The sequence below is a fragment of the Monodelphis domestica genome, chromosome 1 (assembly GCF_027887165.1).
Source record: "Monodelphis domestica isolate mMonDom1 chromosome 1, mMonDom1.pri, whole genome shotgun sequence".
Lineage (NCBI taxonomy): Eukaryota > Metazoa > Chordata > Mammalia > Didelphimorphia > Didelphidae > Monodelphis > Monodelphis domestica.
The window spans coordinates 319,727,214-319,742,324 of NC_077227.1; the positions used below are offsets into that span (position 1 = coordinate 319,727,214).

Genomic DNA, 15,111 nt, shown 5'->3' on the forward strand with positions numbered 1-15,111 from the left:
TCAGGGAATAAATCATAGATCTAGAAGTTAAACCCATGTTCTCTGATTCCAAATCCAATGATTTCCCCCCGACATACCACAGCCTCTCTGATCCACTCATTCTCTTGCCTCTGCAAAACCAGGAGAATTTGTCTAAATTTAAGGTTAAATTTCTCTCTTTCACTCTCACTTGGTAACATTCAAGGAAGCCCCAGTTCAGATGACACTAATTCCAAGAAGCTGACCCGAATTCCTCCCCAACTGGAAGTGATCTATCCAGTTTCTCTCTTTCTCTTACCAAGTTCTGATTTTTGTTTTAACTGACAACAAATATTTATTAGCATTCTACTCTGTACATAGTCCTGTAGCTCATTTAGATAAGCCATCATTCCTGTTCCCATGGAGCTCAAAGTCTAGTGGAGCAGGGAGGGGACAGGAAATCTGAAGGACACCAAAACAGCTGACTCCAACACACAGGACTGGAGTGGAGAGAGAGCTCTTTTGGAAGTCAGTAAGACCTCCTGGTTCAAATCCCACCTGGAGCAAAAGCTATAAAACGGCAAACAAGTCACTCAGTCTCTAAAAATAAGGATAATAATACCCATAGTATCTACATCAGAAGGGCTGTGAGGCTTAAATAATAACAATAACAATATTAATAATAGCTTACATTTATCTAATGCCTCTAATGTACCAAGGCATGTGTTAAACAATTTACATTTATTATGTCATTTGATCTTCACAACAACTTTCTGAGGTAGTAGCTATCATTATCCTCATTTAACAGATGAGGAGCCTGAGGCAAACAGAAGTGAAGTGACTCGCCCAGAGTCACATAGTAAATGTCGGCATCTGGATTTGAACTCAGGTCTTCCTACTTCCAGGTCCAATGCTCTATCTACTTTGACACCTAACTATTCAATACACTAAAATACAATAAAGCAAACTTTATAAGTGTTTCATAAATGACAGTTATTACTAGGTTATAAATGCAGCATTTCAAAACAGTGTTTTGTGAGATCCACGAAATGTATTTTATTTACTTTGTCAGACTGAGCTCCTAATGGGCAGAAACCAGGTGTCATTTACCCAACTCCCTCATTTGACAGAGGAGAAAACTGAGGCCCAGAGAAGGGAAGGAACTTGGCTGAAGTCACAGAGCAAGTCAGTAGCAGGAATGAGACTAGAACTCAAGGCTTCTGACTCTTAGCCTAAGAATATTTCTACTCACTACTCCATAAATGGAGGAAGAAGAAAAAAAAGAATTTCCTTTCCATTCCTTATTTCTCTTGACCTAGAGGAAGAAGAGGGAGGAAAGGAGATAATGAAGGAAGACAAGGGAGAAGAAAATGGACAGAGGAGGTTGGAGGGAAAGACAGAAAGAGAAGGGAAGAGGGGAAGTCTTTTTAGTTTCTAGGGGAATTCTAATCTTCTCTGACCTCCCGAATTCCTGGATTTTCATATGGCCCCCATTCCTAGCAGGAGCTGGGGAAACCCAAAATTCCTGTTCAGGTCTCCTCTCCCAAGTTCTTCCTTCCCCCAGACCTCTGACCTCAGCCTCTCCCCCTGTTCCCTCCCCAACTCCCAAGCAAAGAGCCAGATTATTTCTTTTCTCCTTGCTTCCCTTCTCCTCATACTTTTCTCCTTTCATCTCACCCTTCTTTTCCTTCTTTTCTCAAATTCAGGATATGAACTGGATTCTACTCAATTCTTCCCCTAGCTTTTGGTGAGAAGGGGGTGTGCACAGGGACCAGGCGTCATCCCTAAGTGTGTTGAGTGGCTGATCCCTAAGAATCTCCTTATTTGATCCAGTCCTGTCATTTAAAACTCTTGTTGGGTAGCTGGGTGGCTCAGTGAATTGAGAGGCAGTCTTAGAGACAGGAGACTCTGGGTTCAAATCTAGCTTCAGACACTTCCTAGCTGTGTGACCCTGAGCAAGTCATTGAATTACCATTGCCTAGACCTTACAGCTCTTCTGTCTTGGAACTGATACCAAGGGTTTAAAAAAATAATAAAAAGCTCTTGTTCAGGTATGTCTAGCTCTTCATGGCCCCATCTCACTTTCTCTGCAAACATTCTAGAATGGGTTTGCCATTTACTTCTCATTTTGCAGATGAGGAAACTGAGACCAACAGGATTAATTGGCTTGCCCAGGGTCACATAGCTTATTAGTATCTGAGGCTGGACATGGCCTCTCCTTTGGGGCTCCTTCCCCTTTTTATTGGATCATTCTGTTCTTTCTGAGGTCTCCTCTCTCTTTTATCCCCTTTTAAATTTCCTCTTCCTACTTCTTTCTCCTTCTTTTGTGGCATAGAGTCCTTTGCAATTTGGTGAAGCATCTGGACCTCTTCTTGAAATAATACTTTAACTTGGATGATCAAATGCAGAGTGAAATGAGCAGAACCAGGAGAACGTTGTACACAGTAACTACAATATTGTGGAATGATCATCCATGAAAGACTTAGCTCCTCTCAGCAAAACAATAATCTGGGACAATTCTGAGAGACTCTGACAAAGAATGTGATCTACCACCAGAGAAAGAACTGCTAGAGTAGGAATGCAACTTTTCAGTTGTTTATTTGAGTATGTGTTTGAGGGTTTGGGTTCTATAAGATTATTCACTTACAAAAATGAACAATATGGAAAGATATATTGCTTGATAAGACATTAATAGCCCAGAAAAAAATGACACTTTATGTGTATAAAATAAAATACATGAGATTGGGGGCAGCTGGGTAGCTCATTTGATTGAGAGACAGGCCTAGAGATGGGAGGTTCTGGGTTCAAATGTGACCTCAGACACTTCCTAGCTGTGTGACCCTGAGCAAGTCACTTAACCCCCATTGCCTAGCCCTTACCACTAATGCCTCGGAACTAATAAACAGTATTGATTTTAAGACAGAAGGTAAGGGTTAAAACATACATATGATTCCATAGAAAACTGGTCATATTGAAGTTATCAAAATATTTGATTTTTTAAAAAGCAAGTTCATAGGACACCTGATCGCTAGATGATCTCTATGATTTTCTAGCTATAGATTCTCTGCTCTACCTCTTTCCCTGTCTTCTCATCCCACACAGTTAACGTTGATATTTTATATCCTATTTTCTATCCTAAGCCCCTTTCTAGCTCTGGTATCTTTTAAAAAAAATTTATCTTCCCCCTATTACATGTAAAATTAATTTTTAAACATTCATTTTTTAAAAGGTTTGAGTCCCCAGTTCTCTCCCTTCTTCTGATCCTCACTCCCTTCATGTCGTCCCCCCGCCCTGAGATGGTATAGCTCTGGTGTCTTTTGGGTCCCTCTCCCTACACCCCCTCTCATCCCCCCCCCCCCCAGATTACTCAGATCCTCACACCCTACCTTGAGAGAAGAAGCAACTGCTCCAGGCAAAGCCTTCTCCCAGCTCAGGACATAGCTGAGACTGAACTTACTGCATTCTGGGCAGGAGAGAAGAGTCTGGGCTGGCTGAGGAGGAGGTGTTATTACCAGGGGCCAGAGGTCACAAGCATTGCTTGGGAGAAAAGGGCAGAATCCTAGATCTGGACCGGAAGGATCATATGATCATGGCAATTAGAGCTGGAAGGGATCTTAGCCCATGGACTGTAAGACATAGATAGCCCTGAGAGACTGTTTAGTTCAGGGATTCCCAACCTGGAGAATGGCCAGGGGCAGGAGGGAGAGTGGTACCAAACTATACAGGAAACTTGACAGGGGGCTACAGGTAATATCTGGTAAATAAACATATGACTACACACACACACACACACTGTTCAATAGTCAGCTAGGTGGCTGAGTAGATAGAGTACTGGAGTGAGAATCAGGAAGATTCATCTTCCTGAGTTCAAATCTGGTCTCAGATACTTCCTAGCTATCTGACCCTCGGCAAGTCATGTAACCCTGTTGGCCTCAGTTTCCTCATCTGTAAAATGATCTGGAGAAGGAAATGGCAAATCACTTTGCCAAGAAAACCCCAAATGGAGTCATAAAGAGCTGGATGCAACTGAAATGACTCAATGACAATGGAGTGGAGAGAGAACAGTGAAGGACCAAGGAAGGGGATCATCATGGGAAAGGTGGTAGTGTCAAAGGACATCTGAAAAACTTCAAAGAGACATTTGAAAGAAAATTCTTATTAACCAAGACCAACTGAATGAGGTTTGCATATGAAGCTCTTTTCCTAATGAGCTAGAAAAAAAAATCACAATAACAACTACATTAATGAGCTTGCCTTTACAAGCTCATTGATCTCTGCAATAACCAGAAACTCAAAATTGATTTCCCATCATTGAAATCACAAAGCTTTTGCTGTTCCCTTGGATAATCACATCCCATGTCTAATGAAATGTGCTCAAGGCTTTAATTCCATTTAAAACAACTTAGCTTTGTGAATCAAAATCCTCAGTCTTGTTTTCAAAGATAAAGCAAAAAACAAAATAGAAGCTGAAAACATTTTGCTGGCATTTCTTTCAAGAATCGCAGAAAAAAAAATAATAGCTAACATTTATATAGCCCTTCTGTGTTTTCTATAGATGAGGAAATTGAGGCTGAAGGAATCTAAGTGACTTATCCAACATCATATAGCAAGAAAATATCTGAGGCAAAACTTGAACTGTACTGGATCCTTGAGTACAAGAGAGTTGCTGGATGTTCTAGCCTCTCTCTCTGATGATTGGCTGGCAAACTATTTTGGGCAACAAAGAATAAAGGGGAGCTTCCCTCAATTGAATCCACTGGTGGTATCCTTGTTGAATATCTTTCCCTTGTTATAGCTAAATCATTCTCCTTTTGTTAACTGTAGATGGACTTATAAGTGTCTCATTTAACTCCATTACCAAACCCAAACTGACAGGAGCCTGAGCTAAGTAAAGCCTAGCTCAAAGCAAATTAGATAATCCCAGGTCCCCTCCAGTTCTAAATCTGTGATCCAATGATTAGATGATCTCTGAACCTATAATTCGAATAAGAAAAAAGGGCAGCACTATGGACAATTAAGTTTTCAGCTATGATGCTTTACTAGTCATAGATACAAAAGTTCTGAGGCAAGGGAGATCCCTGAGAAGCTGGAATAATCAAGGATACCTTCCTGGAAAAATTAGGACCCCAAACTCAAGATGGTTCTGGGAAGTTAAGTGACAGTGTGGATAGAATGCTGGGTCTGGAGTCAGGAAGACTCTGAGATCAAATCTGGCCTCAGACATTTCCTAGTTGTGTGACCTTAGGCAAGTCACTTAACCCTGTTTGTCTCAGTTTCCTCATCTGTAAAATGAGCTGGAGAGGGAAATGGCAAACCATTCTAGTATGTTTGCCCAAAAAACAAACAAACAAACAAAAAACCAAATACCTTAAATAGGGTCACACAAAAAAAGGCACAACTGAAAAGACTGATCAACAACAACAACAACAACAAAGGGTTCTAAAGAGTACTAGGGGTTGAAGGGAGAGTGAAGAAAAGTATTTCCAGTTCAGGGAAAGTCATAAAACCTCAGCCTTGAAAGAGACCATGAGGGTGATCTAATCCAGCCTGTACTTGAGTAAGAATTCCTTCTACAAGGTCTAGGCAGGCTGTTGGGTTTTTCTTTTTCCTTACAAAGAGAATAAATCTATATCCCTCCAGCTTATTCCCATTATTCCTAGTTTTATCCTTCATGGCCAAATAGAACAAATCTAATCTTTTAACTAATAGGGGAGCTAGGTGGTGTAGTGGACTGAACATTGCATTTGTGGTCTAGAAAATGACTTCTGATCCTTCAAAATAGGCACATATTAGCTGCATGACTCTGGGCAAGTCATTTAACCTTTGTCTTTTTTTTTAAATCTATAAAATAGGGATAAAAAAGAACCTACCTTACATAGTTGTTGTATCAAATGAACTAGCATACACAAAGTACTTTGTAGACATTAAAGTGCTATATATGATTATTATAATTACTATGTGTTATAGTTGTCATTCAGTTATTTTCAGACATATCTGACTCTTCTGGACCCTGTTTGGGATTTTCTTGGCAAAGGTATTAGAGTGATTTGCCATTTCCTTCTCCAGTTCATTTGCAGATGAGGAAATGGGGTAAATTTGGTTAAGTGGGATTTTCTCATGGTTACACAACTAGTAAGTATCTGAGGCCAGATTTCAACTCAATCCAGATCTCAGCCCTTCAAACACTTGAAGACAACCATCACACTTCCCTAAATCTTTAACTTTCCCAAGCTAAATATCTCTAGTTTCTTCAAATTATTTTCTTTCTTTCTTTTTAAAAAAATTCTATTTTGTTTTTAGGTCTACATTCTTTGCCCCCCACTTCTTCCTCCTCCTCCCATTGAGAAGCAAGGAAAACAACTCTGTACCTAATTATAAATATATGTATAATCAAACAAACTAAATTCCCACATTGGCTATGGTTCAAAGAAAATAATCAACTATTGTCCTTGGCATGTTCTTCGATCTCTTTGCCATCGTGACCCCTCTCTTTTGGATACATTCTAATCTCTTCCTTATAATGTGAAGTCCAGAACTGAATACAAAACTCTAAAAGCTTAGAATACAACAAAAACTGTCTCTTTCCTTTTCTGTTGATCATGCCGCCAGTCTAAGAGTAGGGCAGCTTTCTGGCTGCCATTTCAAACCATGAATTTGAGTTGACTAAGACTTCTAGCTTTTTTTCTTAAAATAAATTTCATTGTTACCTCCTATTTTCATGTCACTGTCATTTCCAGGTATACTACACCCACATGGCACCCTCCTTCATGCTGGAATAATCACCTTTGTTCCCCTGTAACAAAGAAAAATAATTCCATAGAAATGGCCAATATATAGTGACCCAATCTGAGAGAATACGCACCCTGTTATCTCTCTGGCCTCTCTGCTTCTGTTTCATTCATGAACCCTTCTCCATGATGAATTTTTTCTCAGTTAATTCAAAGTTCTACTTCCTTTTGGAGCTATTTTCACTTATGTTGATGTTGATTGTATATACATATATATATACACATATATATATATGTATATACAGATAAATGCAGTATTCCATGCCTTTCTTCTGAATTATTTATTTCACTCTCAATCAATTCTCCCTGACTTTTTCAAATAAACTGTTCTCTCACCACTCTGCTTCATTGATCCATCAGCTGAATTTTGGGGAACCCATTTGTAGGAATTTCCACTTATCCTTAACAGATTTCATTTCATTAGGTTAGATATATTACTCTTAGCTGTTGAGATTCTTTTTGGGTCCTGAATCTAAGTGACTCAGTGGATAGACACTAGGCTTTGAGTCAGGAAGACCTAAATGCATACTTAATCTAACCTCAGGTATCTACTAATTGTGTGACCCCAGGAAAGTCACTTAATTGCTGTCTGCCACACTTTCTTCAATTATAAATGGCCATAATAATAGCACCTACCTCTCAAGATTGTTTTGAGAATCAAATGAAATATTTGTACTTAGCATAGTGTCTGGTACATAGTAGATAGACTCTTCTCTCCCTCACTCTCTCCCTCCCTCTCAGCTTTTTATCTTTTGTTAATCTGATATATGAAATATATGCCTACAACCAAGTTATTAATAAAAGTAATAAACAACTTGAGAGCCCTTGAACCCTCTAATGAAAGCCCCTTTGACACTGACATGACAACACTCAGTCTCCAGTTCTCTGGCCATCTCTGAATCCAGCAGAAACAAGAGCTAAGAAGCCAGATTGAGGCTGAAGTATATAAAGGAAAGTGAGATTATTCTGGATGGAATATTGTATGTTAAAGTGGGGAGGGAGAAGGGGGGAGGGAATAAATCAGTCTGGAAAGAAAGATTCAAACCATATTATGGAGAGTCATGAATGCCAAGCTGAGTTGGAATTTTATCCTATGGGGAATGGGGAACCAATATAATCATTCTGTTACTGACTATTCTCAATTATCCATTCTGCAAATTATCTGGTATTGAAGGGATTTTAGAGATCATTTAGTCCCCTTCATTTTACAGAGGAGAAAGCAGAGGTCAAGTGAAGGAAAGGATTTGCCTCAGGTTACACATCAAGTCAGTGCAGAGCTGGAAAAGGAGCTCACATTTTTAAAAAATTCTAAAATCATTAGACATTTATTTTTCCCTTCCAAAGATTATACATTAAAAAAAATTAACATTCATAAATGAAAAAAGAATAGTTCAACATTAGAAAAGTCCGTTTGCTATCCATTTTACACATGTTAAAGGCACCTCATCCAGGCAGGCAATATGGTTACATCTTTTTTTTTTTTAATTTAGAATATTTTTCCATGGTTACATGATTCATGATTCCCACCCTACACTCTTCCCTCCCCCTCTCCCAAATCTGACAAGCAGTTCCATTGAGTTATACATGTATCATTGTTCAAAACCTATTTCCATATTATTCATATTTGCAATAGAGTAATCATTTAATGCCAAAACCTTAATCATATTCCCATCCAACCATGTAATTAATCATATGTTTTTCTTCTGCATTTCTGTTCCCAGAGTTCTTTCTCTGAATGTGGATAGCATTTTTTCTCATAAATTCCTCTGGATTGCCCTGGGTCATTCATTGCATTGCTGCTAGTAGAAAAGTTCATTACATTTGATTGTGCCATAATGTGTCAGTCTCTGTGTACCATGTTCTCCTGGCTCTGCTCCTTTTGTGGAGCTCACATTTCTTAACTCTCAGATTTCTCAAAATGATTTCTTATTAAATGTATTGGTCCCATAGCTATTTTTTGATTTTTCTACTTTCTGTGTATTTTTAAAAATTTTAAATATTTTCCCATGTTTACATTATTCATTTTCTTTCTCTCCCCTCTTCTGTCTCCCCTCCCAGAGCCAACAAGCAATTCCACTGGGTTGTACAAATGTTGTCACTTGATACCTATAGAGCAATTTTTTAAAGACTAAACCCCAAATAACATCCCCATATATACATGTGATAAGTGATATCATATGTTTTTCTTTTGCATTTCTACTCCCAGAGTTCTTTCTCTCAATGTGGACAGCACTCTTTCCCATAAATCCTTCAGGAGTGTCCTGGCTTGTTGCATTGCACCTAGTGTCAAAGGCGATTACATTGGATTTTTCCACAATGTTTTCTATCTCTGCACAATGTTCTTCTGGTTTCACTCTGCATCATTGAGGTTCTCCCAGTTCATATGGAAAGCCTCCAGATCATCATTCCTTTGAGCACGATAGTATTCCATCACCAAATATACCACAATTTGTTCAGCCATTCCCCAATCAATGGACACTCCCTCATTTTCCAACTTTTGCCACCACAAAGAATGCAGCTATAAATATTTTTCCTTATTATCTCTTTGGGGTACAAACCTAATAGTGGTATTGCTGGATCAAAGGGCAGGTACTCTTTTAAAGCCCTTTGAGGACAGGCACTCCTTTAAATCCCTTTGCACATAATTCCAAATTGCCTTTTGAAATGCCTGGATTAATTGACAGCTCCACCAGCAATGCATTAGTGTACCAATTTTGCCAGCTCTCAGATTTTTTTCCATTCTGTTATAGATACTGGCATTGAGAGAGGCAGCAAGTTTTGATAGAAAGAATACTGGTCTAGTTTAAAGTCCTGGTCCTGACACTTACCAGGGCAGCTAGGTGGTGAAGTTGATAAGAGCACTGAGCCTAGATTTAGGCCCTCATGAGTTCCAATCTGGCCTCAGACACTTTTTAGCTGTGTGACCCTTAATCCCAAATGCCCAGTCTTTACCACTCTTCTGCCTAGGAACCAATACTTCATATTGACTCTAAGATGGAAGGTAGGGGTTGATAAAACAAAACTTGATATTAAGAAGACAAGTGTTATTATTTTTTTTAAAGAAAGGAAGGGGCTAGGTTATAAGAAGTTTTGAAATCCAATCAGAAGATTTTACAATTGATTCTGGAGAAAATAGGGAGCCACTGGAGTTCAATGAATAGAGGCGTGATTTAGTTAGACTTGCACTTTAGGAAAATCATTCTGATAGTTGAGTGGAGGATGAACTGGAAGGGGAAGAGAGTCAAGTCAGGGAGGCTTTTACAATAATTTAGGCATGAGGTAGCCATCTGTGAAATGGGGATAATATTTGCATAGTGCTTAAATTACAATTGGCATGAGAAAATAACAAACTTTTAAAACATTCTAAAAATATGAAGTGGCATTTTTCTAAGTAACACATATTTTCAAAGAAGCCTTCCCGCTCTAAATCCTATGATACCATAAACCCCATACTCTGCTCTTCTGTGGGCTTCCTTTCTCCCAAAGGCCTTGAGCCTGCATTTTATATTTTATCTTTAATATTTTTATCTTTATTATTATCATCTTTTTAAAATATTTTATATTTAGATTTTTATTGTTGGCAGGAGAGCAAAGGGCACACCATGTTCCTTGTCCTATGGTTCAAGGCAGGGAGAGAACTCATTGTTCAGAAGCCTTTAAGAGTGAGGAGTTATTGATCCTGCTCCTCCCTTATACCTGGGTAGCTGGGGGCTTTCCGAAGGCCCATATAGCCAGGCCCAGTGCTGGCAGTTACTCTGATTGATGGTGGTTAAATGCCCCAAGGGATAGGGCAGCTGGTGTAAAGGTAAAGAAGGTCATCAGTCCTGGGACTGGCTGGACCTTGTTCCAAACCCACAATGTGTTGACTCAGGAATAGTGGAAAGCACTTCAGAGAAGGTCCCAGCCCTTACCAAGAGTATTTAGTTCTCTGTCTCTAGTCTCTCCCCTTTTCCAATCAATTTATTTTTTTCAAGTTTTGGAAACTTTTATTTAATTAATTAATTTAGAATATTTTTCCATGGTTACAAGATTCATGTTCTTTCCCTCCCCTCCCCAAACTCCCCTCCTGTAACTGATGTACAATTAATTCCACTTTTTCAATCAATTTAAACGAATCCCTCCTAACAAATATTTATTAAGTGCACAGAGACAAAAAAACGAGTCCCTGTTGCCAAGGAACTTAGAATTTATTGAGGAATACAACATATAAAATATATATAAATATGAACCATGTGAGGAAAGAAAAAACACTAACAAAAAGAAGCATAAGAAAAACTTCCCAAAGTAGGTGGAAGAAGAACTGAACTTTGAAGGAGGATAGGAATTCTGTGAGAGGGAAGCAAACAGAAAATGGAGATGGCTGATAGAAAGTTGAGTTCAAGGAAAAGTAACTAGGCTAGGGGCAGCTAGGTGACACAACAGATGGAGAACCAGACCTAGAGATGGGAGGTTCTGGGTTCAAATGTGAACTCAGGCACTTCCTAGCTGTGTGATCCTGGGCAAGTCACTTAACCCCCATTGTCTAGCTTTTACCATTCTTCTGCTTTAGAACCAATACATAATACTGATTCTAAAATGGACGATAAGGGTTTAAAAACAAAACGAAACAAAACAAGGAAAGAAAAATAGGCCATTTGGACTCAAGACATAGAGAATCTGATGGGGAGTTATGTGAAAAAGACCAACAAAGGCTGGCTGGAGCTACAACATAAGGGGGTTGAGAAGAGAATTAGCAACAAGATTAGGCCTATGTTTTACTTTAGTAATTTTAACAAATTTAGTAATTTAGTAAATTTTGGTATTTTTAGTAAAATTTAGTAAAATTGTTTTGGCTACTGTATGGAAGAGAAAACTGATTAGGGGAGAACCTGGGAGCTGTGATCCTGGTTAGCTGCCTGTGGCAATATTCGAAGTGAGAGGCAATGAATATCTGAGCTAAAATGGTAGCCCATTGAGGGTCAAGGAGATAGATGTTAGAGATATTTTGGAGACAGAATTGAAAAGAATTTGCAACTGATTGGATATGGGAGTTTGTGGTAAAGGGATATAGAAGTGACTAGAAGGGTGATGTTGACTTCAACAGAAATAGGGAAGTACTGTATAATAAAGAAGAGAGTGTGGGTGATGATTAATTTCAATTTTGGATGTATTAGTCTCATTTTGACTTCTAATAGGCAGTTAATGATACAGGACTTGAGCTCAAGAGAGAGACCAGGAAGATCTGGGAGTCATCTGCACAGAGATATTAACTGGTTACATGGGCGAAGTCACCAAGAGTGGGGGTATGAAGAAAGAATAGAAAGGAGTCCAGGATAATGCATTGTTGTGGAGTTGTGAACTGATTCATCCATTCTAGAGAGCAACTTAAAACTATGGCCAAACAGTACATATCCTTTGATCTAGCAATACCACTACTAGGTCTATATCCAAAAGAGCTAAAAAAATGGGGGGAGGTCCTATTTGTACAAAAATATAATACTTCTTTTTGTGGTGACAAAAATTGGAAACTGAGGGGATGTTCATCAATTGGGGAATTGCTGAACAAGTGCTGGTATCTGTGATGGAATACTCGTGTGCTATAAGAAATGATGAGCAATCTCCTCTCAGAAAAACCTGGAAAGATTTACACGAACTAATGATGTAAAGTGAAGGGAGCAGAACCAGTAGAAAATTGTGCACATATGATAGCAATATCATATGATGAGCAACTTTGAATGACTTAGCTATTCTCAGCAATTCAACAATCCAGGACAATTCCAAAGAATTCCTGGTGAAAAATTCTATCCACCTCCTGAAAAAGAGCTATTGGAGTCTGAATATTGATCAAAGCATACTATTTTTTAAATTATTTTCTCCATTTTTCATGTGTCTTCTTCCACAACTTGACTAATATCAAAATATATTTTTCATGATCATACATAAATAACATATTAAATTGCTTACTACCCAGGGAACGGAGAGGAGAAGGCGGGAGGAAGAAAATTTGGAACTCGAAATTTAAAGAAATGAATGATGAAAAGAGTTTTTTTTCCTTATGTAATTGGGAAAAATAAAATATTATTGGAAAATAAAAAGAAAGGAGCCCAGGATAGCTCCTTGGGACACAAAGGGTAGGGAATCAGTCATGGTGTAGATTTTCAGCAAAGAAAACCTAGAAAGAGCAGTCAACTAGCTGCCAAAAATCATTTTTATTATTTCTCCACTCAAAGAAAAACTGACTTCCTTTTGTTTATTGGAATAAACCCAAAGGTAGCATCAAAATCTCCCCAGGCAAACACCACCTAAGCTTTCTGGTCACACATCTCCCACTGCTTCCTCAGGTATATTTCAGGCAGGATGTCCAAAGTACTGATCCCTAAGCACTCTGGTCTAATTAGGAGTCAGCATATTGAGATTTGCTGTTTGACAAATGACATTTAACTAGCTGTTGGACCATGGACAAAAATTTTCTTGATTCAGGGTTCAATTTCCTCACCTGTAAATGAAGATAATTTTCTTACCTAAGAGAATTGAACTTTGTATCTAAGAGGAAAGTACTTTGCTGGCCTCAGACTAATATTTGTGACAGAGGTTTGCACATAAGAACAAGTACCAGGCTGAATCTTTTTCTTTGTTGGGGGAGGGGCCCCAGGAGGCTGGAATCTTGAGGAACCAGAAGGTTCCTATTGAAGAGCAGTTGGTCTCTCAGTTTTGAGAAGCTGAAGAGAGAGGACTGGTTAAGATTTTCTCCTGAGGGTTACCTACCTTTTTCCTGCTAGTCACTGGATATCCTTCCCCCCAACATTTCCCAATTGAAAAGACTACTAAAGAGGAACTTGAGAAAGACATTTTTGAATCTCTGTTGGACTTTATCTCAGCTCCTGTTGCCCTGGGTCTGAACTGTGGCCAAGGGGCCAAATCCAAGGTCAGTAAATCTGACTATCTCTCAGGGAGCTCAGGCTGCCAAAGCCTGAGTTCCCCTCAAACTCAAGGAGGGAAAGGGGTTAGAGAAGGTACCCCCTTTTCCCCACTTTCCTTTCCCATTCTTTCCCTCCCAGCCATTCCTTTGTATTACCCTAATTGAATTAATTGACATTAAAATGGTTATCCTTAAACGAGGGGATGCCCCTCAATTGGGGAATGGCTGAACAAACTATGGTATATGTTGGTGATGGAATACTATTGTGCTAAAAGGAATAATAAAGTGGAGAAGTTCCATGGAGACTGGAACAACCTCCAGGAAGTGATGCAGAGCGAGAGGAGCAGAACCAGGAGAACATTGTACACAGAGACTAATACACTGTGGTATAATCGAACGTAATGGACTTCTCCATTAGTGGCGGTGTAATGTCCCTGAACAACTTGCAGGGATCCAGGAGAAAAAAACACCATTCATAAGCAAAGGATAAACTATGGGAGTGGAAACACCGAGAAAAAGCAACTGACTGAATACAGAGGTTGAGGGGACATGACAGAGGATAGACTCTAAATGAACACTCTAATGCAAATACTATCAACAAAGCAATGGGTTCAAATCAAGAAAACATCTAATGCCCAGTGGATTTACGCGTCGGCTATGGGGGGTGGGGGGGAGGAAAAGAAAATGATCTATGTCTTTAACGAATAATGCTTGGAAATGATCAAATAAAATATATTTAAAAAAGAAAAAAAGAAAAAAAGAAAAAGATATATTATAGCAAAAAAAAAATGGTTATCCTTTCCCAAATTTGAATCAAGAGTGAGTGGAAAAGCTTCAAGGAGAGAGACATCTTCCTAAAAAGAAACATTTTTGTCTCTAGTAATGGAGGAGGAGGAGAGGGACAAGAGCAAATCGGGGAGAGCAGCCATAGCTAAGGAAGGAAGACTGAAGGGGGAAATCTCCAAGCCCCATCTCCTCTCTCTGAGCCAATCTTAAATATCAGCTGTCTCTCCTGTTTCTTTTACCATGCACAAATCTTCTCCATTACATCTGGCACCCCAGGATTTAAAAGAACCTCCATTTCAAGAAAACCTTAGTGACCAACTGTTACCAACTGACAGTTGTAACTCCTCAAGCTAGTAGTCATTGTCACTGGCTTTGCCTAGGGGTTTCCACACAGGATCAAAGACATTGTGATTCCTAGTGGAGGGAGTAGAAGACAGTCACCAACTGCCATTCTGAAACAGTTGGAATACAGCAATAGTAACCCCATTGTAAAAAGGACTGGGCTAGGGCAGCTTATAGGATCTAGCTATCTTAGATCCTGTCTAGAAGCAAAGCTTGTGGGGACAACAACTATTTCTAACTATTAGCTCCTGGCAGTTAGAGCCTAGGAAAGATCTAATGGGAAGCATGTTCCAATTAATACTGTGGTCTGTTGTGGTAGGAGTAATTGCCATTTATTGG

General features: G+C 39.1%; 1 protein-coding gene and 1 long non-coding RNA gene across 4 annotated transcripts in view; one reads left to right on the plus strand and one right to left on the minus strand.

The window, feature by feature from the left end:
- EXOC3L4 (exocyst complex component 3 like 4) overlaps positions 1 to 15,111 on the minus strand; it is an 85,176-nt gene that overhangs the window by 60,070 nt on the left and 9,995 nt on the right. Inside the window, exon 1 of one of the 2 annotated variants that reach the window (XM_007473526.3) lies at positions 78 to 915. The exons of the other annotated variant lie outside the window; for it this stretch is intronic. The gene's annotated coding sequence lies outside the window, so the exon portion shown is untranslated. Of the gene's footprint in view, positions 1 to 77; positions 916 to 15,111 lie in introns of those variants that run through there. 2 annotated transcript variants of the gene reach the window in all.
- The window catches only part of LOC103092466 (uncharacterized), a 58,250-nt gene that overhangs the window by 10,192 nt on the left and 32,947 nt on the right, over positions 1 to 15,111 (plus strand). The gene's annotated exons all lie outside the window — the stretch shown is intronic.